Genomic DNA, 7,476 nt, shown 5'->3' with positions numbered 1-7,476 from the left:
AACAATTTTTAATAAATCCAATTTTAATAGCAATTGATCCTAGAAATGACTTAAGAAAAATCAGATTAGCCCACTTCTGCAGCTTTTGTCCAAACTGTCTTTAAAAACTTTCCTGTTCAGTACTACCAAGAGCTCATGCAGATATCCTACCCTGCTGCAGAACACAAAATTTGATCTGCTGTATTGCACAGTGGATTTGCAGCTGTCAACAGAATTCAGTGTGCTGTAGTTACAAACAAACAAACAAAAAAAAAGCAACCCAGGAATAAACATGACATAAAAAAACCCAACAAAAACCATTTTAAATAAAGGATAAGCTTACTTCCTCATAGCCAACCCACTGTGTATTAGACCCAAATTGGAACATAATGTCTTTCTAGCAATGTAATCCAAGGGTTTGTTAAATTTGTAGCAACTGAACTGTGCAGTGTTTTGCAGGACAAACGAGACATGACATTTGCTCAAAAACCCCTGAATTTTGCAGTCAGCGAATGAGAACATGTGCACAGAGGGGCTGTATGTGTCTGCTTGCAGGGTGATTGTATCTGACTGAAGAGCCAAGCCCTCCCATCTTTCATTAGACACATTGCCTAATTAGACATGTTGCCCCTGAATATTAATGCTAAAAACAAAAGTAGAAAACTACCTTTCCTCCAGTTCTATTTTAAAGGGTTTCAAGAGTGGCATAAAGGAATGATCAAGATACATGGTGACAGATTTTCCTTTAGGTTACTTTTAGTGCTTCACTAGACCCACTAACCTACTTAAATATCTGTGCTGTTCTTATCTGGCATAAAACCTTGCTTTGTAACTTTTAAAATGAAATTTTTAGAGGTATTTTTAGAGATAACTTTATCTTAAATCCTCTCAAATTGATTTCACAGTGGACTTGTGGGTGATTTTGTTAAAAGAAAGCACAAAAGAAGCCAGTACAGCCTGTGGATAGGTATTTCTGCAGTTCAGAAGGTTTTAGGAATAAGATTTCTTTAAAAAAAGAGGGATTGTTGAGCTTATTGAACCTGCAAATGCTTTTGTGTCATGACTGAGCTTATTTATGGATTTAGTTTTCACATAGCATGTTTATAAATGTCTCCAGACTTCATGTAAGACAAGGCAGAGTGTTTCCAAAGCTGGACAGCCCGGGCTCCTTTCAGCAGTTCCCAGAACTGTGAGTAGATGTGGTTTGCACAGCCTGAGACAGCTCATCTGACTCTTCGTGCCTGCTTCCCCATGGCAGAAAATAATCATCCCATGGGGTTAAGGCTTTGTGAGCTATTTTTGGGTTTGAACCTTGCAGATTCAACTACCTGTAGGACTAGACAATATTGTTATAGCTTGATACATTTCCTGGAATTAATCTTTTCTCTTGAATGGAAATATTTGGAAGTAACTTGAGTGACACACTTGGAAAAACTTCCACTTGCTTGAAGAAACAGAGAGAATCAGAACTATGAGGTGGGGGCTGTTTTAAGTGGCTTACACTGCCCCAAGATGCTCTCCCTGCTAACATGAGAGGAGTCTGCTGTCAGCCTCTTGCCTATCTGTAGCTGCATTTGTCTCTAACAGCCACAGTCCCTGCAACAGGTTAGAATGGGATAAATTGCTCCTCTTAAACCTCGTCATAAGCCCTGACATGTGGAATTCTGTACAGCTTGGAACATTAATCTCTGGATGTTTGGATAAGTCATGACAGCTAGCAAGAACTGGCTAATTATGCCAAATTATCAAGACTTCTCAGACAATGTTCCAGGGCTTTTGGAGAGCCAGGAAAGCGTCTCTGCTTGCCATGGCTGCATGGCTGGAAGGTGCATCACAGAACATTTGTTACTTCTTCCAAAGTATTAAGCAGAGGTTGTGGTGCAAGCTGGGTGTTACCTGGGCAGACCAAGGGCTGATTTAACAGGGCAACCGCCTGCCAGTGCATCACTGCTGATCATCAGTGGCTGAGGGTGAGTCAGCCCCTGGCATCCCCAGCAGTGGCACCCTGCTCTCAGCATCACCACCATCATTAAAACTCAGAGATTTGCAATATAGGAGATTTTACAGCTCACCTTTTGCAGATGACAAAATAATTACTTCAAATTGATGCCGGGTCACAGGGAATAAGAAAGATTGGAGAAGGTTTGATATTCCTTTAGTGGCTACATAATGTGGCTTGTTTAAAACAGTGCTGTAAGTATTCAACTCTTTGAATACTTATTTGGGCTGAGATTCTTCCTCAAAACACTTCATTTGTCTGAGCTCTGGGACAATACACACGGTGTCAAGTTGAATCAGACACTATCTGCAGACAGACGTTGTAGCACAGCAGGAAACTAAGTTCTTGATGCATGTCACTCAGAGGAGATTGCTTCCAACTGTCTTCTTCTGTAAGGTCTTCTAGGAACCTGTTTTGTATCAGCCAAGGAAATCTAAAGATGAGATTCTACAGTTGCTTCATTCACAACACAACACAACACAACACAACACAACACAACACAACACAAGAAAGTTGCACAGAGCAGTTGCACAAGGGAACATGTAGTTTTTCAGGAAACCTCCCTAATTTCAATCGGAATATTTAGCACGTACCTCTCAGAGCACTGGACAAAGCCAATTGTCCAAGAGTCTGGAAAAGAAATTGTATTATTGATAGTGTCCTATGGATAAATAAGTGGAAATCATGAAAGAATAAAGGAAATATTCTTCAGACAGAGACCTTTATTTTTTGGACCAAGATTTTTGGAGGCTGATTTTGTACTTCAAGTCAGCAGTCTCATTGATTTTGAATCAAGACAAGTCAGGGAATGTATTTTAAGCCTAAGACACATAACTGTGCTTGAAGACTGAAGCTGGGCTCTGTCCTGTGTGCTAGGCTCTTAAAATGCTGTGCAACACCTGCCACTAGATTCTGGGCTGTGAGACACATCCTGCAGCAGAGAACAGGGGTGACATGAGTTAGACAACGGTCTGGGCTGGGACATGGCTATTGCCTCCAGCCTTTTGCCCAGGCACCAGGACATGGTTTTTCACGACAGATCTTCCCCTCTCAGAAAGTGGATTTCAGTCCCTGTCTAGTAATAAAATACAACACACCTAGTTATTCCATGTTCAATGCCTGTCTCTAAAATCTCCCTTTTCTTCTTCTGCTAAAGTCACATTAGGATAGGGCTGTCCTGCAGGACATGATGAGGAAATAACATGGCTAGAGAACTGCATGGAATATCTGTGCATCAGTTACTAATCTGTTCTGGATGGATGGACTTAGAAGTTATCTTAGTGACTAACCACTGGAAAATCCTGTGATATGGAAGCTCATGCATTTTTTTGTAGCCACAGCTGCAGTCATTTCCCTTCAGAGACACATCATTTCCCCAAGACACATCCTGTCTCAGAGGGCCACAGTGTCTCTGCTCCAAGCTGCTGTCCCCTTTCGCATTAGCCAGTGCATGGGTGGAGATTTCCTTCCTAGTTTCTTCTCCTGAAAAGCTTCATCTCCAGCTCCAGCTTAAGAAATGGATTGATTCTTGACCTCTTGCATAAACATTGTCTCTGCATGCCAAAGGGAGCCTTAGTGAGAACCAGAGCCCCTGTCTAGACATGTTTCTTCATCCCAGAGCTCTGATAGGTTTGTCCTCCTCTGCTGGGTTAACTCTCTTTGTCTCTGAGCAGCAACAGAGACAGAGTAAAACCAGATATTTAAGCATGTGCATCTCAATGCTTTAATGTAGTTTGTTCCATTCAGCAGCAACACAAATAATCCTCCAGCCTGACAATTTTCATAATCTGCAAAGGGAAGAAAGGAATCTTGTACAAAGTGAAATTTTCTGTTCCTTATCTTGATTCCTGAAATGCAGAAGCATTTTATACATGGCTGCAGTAGGGTTTGTTCCTTTAGCACAGAAGAGCAGCAGGGAAGGTAAGAGAAAACCTCATGGAGGACAGAATTCCATTCAGGAACAGGACAAAAAATGTGATGGATCTGGAATGAATTCAGGAAGTACTTTAGCTACAGTAAGAAGTTATGATTGGCTTAGGGAAGGTTTAGAAGAAAAACCTGTGCCAAAGAGGCAGACCAGGAGAACAATACCCTTTGCAAGCAAAGGTGTTGATGAATGCTTTGAAAGGGTATGAGTTAACCAGGCAAATTAACAAAGAGGCAGAGAAAACTGCTGGTAGAAACATTCATCATTCTTCAAAATTTCATTTTTCTGATTTTTTTTGGCCACATTAACAGAGCTTTACCAAACAAAGAAAAAATACAGATGTGATAAGAAAGGGAACAGACTTTCATAAATATTTCAAATGTATCTCTTTCTAGATGAAATTAAACCTGATAAATGTAAAATTTTTGGGGGTTGCCTAGGTGTAATCTGCTACAGTACTTTATTTCTCAGAACTACACCATTAGGTGGCAAAATAAGCATTTAGCATTATCAGTTGCACATACAATGGAAATAGATCACAGAGAAAGAAGAAATGAAGGTGTAATTCTCTACTGATCAACTCATCTTTAACTCCATGATCTCCAAGGGTGATGTCTATAATGTCAGCCATGTCAGGCTCTGGGAAATTTAGTAAATGATGGCTAGTAGAAGTAAATACAATCCAGATAATTTTTTTTATTGTCTCAGGAAAATAGTTTTAACCTTTTAATTACCTCACAAAATCATAATACTAGAGGGCAGAGCTCTCTTGCTTTCTGGATACCATTACAGAAACTGGGGAAGAATGTGATATAATACCAGCCAGCTCTCATTACTGCTGAAGGAATCTGCCATGATTAAACGAATATACAGAAAGAAATGGAATGTAATTCTTAAATGTCCATTTGCTTTGAACACATTCCACATGCCAAGGAATGAGTTTCCAGTATACTCTTCCATTTCTAAAGATGGGGAGGACCCCACCTCTACAAAATTAACCACAACCATCCTCTTCTGAAAGTGAACACTACTTGGTTAAAGATGTTTGTACACATTTCCTGGTGTCCAGAACCACCTTTGAGAACTACTTGTGAAAGGAAAACCTTCTCCTTCTTCCTCTTGGTAAATTCAAGAAATCAAAGCCCTTTTTTTTTGTAGTCAAGGAAGAGAAGAAATTTTTGTATTTCTAAATACTTCTTTAAAAGTTTCACTCATTTGACACCAATACCACTGATATGATATCATAATGATACCAACTATTACATTATTTTCTCCTTGTGGATTCTTCACCCTGTTGGTGTCCTAAAGATACCTGACCTTGCCCCTTTTCTACAGATTTCCTCCAATCCTTTAGAGGGTAGCTCAGCTGTGAAGCTCTGGCTGAAGAGGGCTGGATTGAATTCCCAAGTCCAGCAGCAAGGCTGTCATCCAAAATGATCTGCAGGGTGATGCAAGGCACTCCCATCCCTGCGGATCCCAGCGAGCTATCTCATCTTGAAAGGATGTGTTGTTCAGTGATACCAGCCTGCACTGGAGCATGGGGCTTTTGTCAGCAGCTCTGATGATATTTCATTGTCTCTCTCACAGGATCAGCCCTGCACAGAGTGAAACCTCCTGAAATGGAACTGCATAAAGACACAATTTGCTGCAAACTCTTGACTTCTGAAAGCGAAAGCAGGATCAGCGAGACATTGGTTCTGTTAATCTGAGAATATTTTGAGAATTTGGGGGATAGTTCTGGCTCAAGAACCTCTGGCTCACAACATTCCAGTGGGATTTCTTGGTTGGGAAAGCAGCACTTTCTACCACCAGGGACTTGCCAGCATCTTTGGTCCCCTACACCACTGCACTTCCTGGTGCTCTGCCAGGCTTCCCTTCATCTGCCTGCAGATCTTGCACTTGTCCCTCATGAAGCCACTCAGTTTAAATCCTTCCTGGCAGTTCTGTGAAGGGAACAGTGAGTGAAAATCCTCATTTCCCCACAGAACTGGGAGATAGGACAGGACACAAACACCCGTGGGGCAGCCAAGGCACAGCCCTTGTGCCCTGGGACAAAGAGAGAAAGGAGGGTGCAGCAGTTGGCATCTGGTGCCTCTATGTGTCCAAGGGCAGCCTGGTCCAGGGCGTTCTCCCCACCTGAGGGACAAGAGGACCTGGTCCTGACCTGACTGGGACCCAGCCCTGCCAGGCTGATGGGAGCTGGAGCCCCTCTTCTCCCCTGTTAAATGCATACCTGCTATACAGGACTGTCCCATGTGATGTACTTGGCATGTATTTGTAAAAGTGCTCAAGTCATGTTGGTTGTTTAAAAATTAAGTAAATAAAATCAAATATGGCACATATTAAAGAAAAACGCACAGCAGTAGCAGCCATCCTGCAGACAGTACATTTTATATGCTGACCCAAATGCACAGTGTCAGTTAATGCTCTAACACTTGCAATATATCACAGTGTTTTCACTGAAAGGTGAGCAGCGTGTCCAAAAACCTTAGAAAAATTTATAGTTCAGCAAGTTCCTTTCTGAAAAGCAGTTTGAAACCAAGTATGCTTCATGACCTTTAAAAAACACTTTTAACGAAAGCATTAAAATGTTCATATAACTACTGAACAATGAAATACTGTATTTAATCCTAAAGGGATTTAAAAAATATTGGCATTTCAATTAATGTCTGAGACACTAGTTATCCATTAGAAAAAGATAATGTAGAAAGAATTCTATGTTTAATATAACATTAAGCACTTTTGTCAAATTATATCAGAATTACTGAATGTTGGGTCCAAAGTGCACTGCAAGATCCCAGAAATGTTAGGAAAAATATGGAAATATGTTAAGTATGTGAAAAGTAGTTTTATATTTTTCTTTTTCTGTTCAGTTTAGCAGTGGCCAGGTAATGTTGCAATATTTGCAAACCATCAGCCATTTGCTTTATATACTTGGTTTTATGTGAATTTGTAACAGATTGAAACTTTAATAGTATGACCTTCAATTACAAATGCTGAATTTTCTTCCTTTTTTTTTTTTTTTTTTTTTAATGCAAGAATCAGGACACCTGGAATGTCTTTGGGGTGTGTGTGAATTTACATAACCATTACAAAGTAACTTCTTAACTGTTTCAGTGCAATGTAAATCCATAAAATCCATAGGTATATTGTCCATGTTTTGTAGTAAATGCTGCTTAGACTTTAATTGTTTCAAATTCTCTTCTTTTGAACCAGTGCAAAGCACTGAACCAATGCTTTCTCTTGTGCTGTGCCTGTGCTGTGAAGGAGGTTGGTGTCTAAAATTTGCTAGTTTTGTGTTAAACAGCTGATGGCACAGGGGACAGGCACAGCCCTGGCCAAAGGAGGGACCCCAGGATTCCTTTGCTCCCTGCTGAAGTGGCACTGGAACAGCAGTGCCAGCACTGCAGGAAGCACTGGAAATCTCCACCTGGCACTTAAGACACTTTGGGAGGAACAGGAAGCGAATCCCCACGTACAGCATAGGAGAGGTCACATTTTATGGAAGGAAAGCTTTGAGAACCACATTGCACTTCCAAGGCCTTCAGTGGGGAAAAAAAAATCAGTTGCA

This window comes from Vidua macroura, chromosome 19 (assembly GCF_024509145.1).
Source record: "Vidua macroura isolate BioBank_ID:100142 chromosome 19, ASM2450914v1, whole genome shotgun sequence".
Classification (NCBI taxonomy): Eukaryota; Metazoa; Chordata; class Aves; order Passeriformes; family Viduidae; genus Vidua; species Vidua macroura.
The sequence above is the reverse complement of the archived record's forward strand: the minus strand, read 5'-3'. Positions refer to the sequence as shown.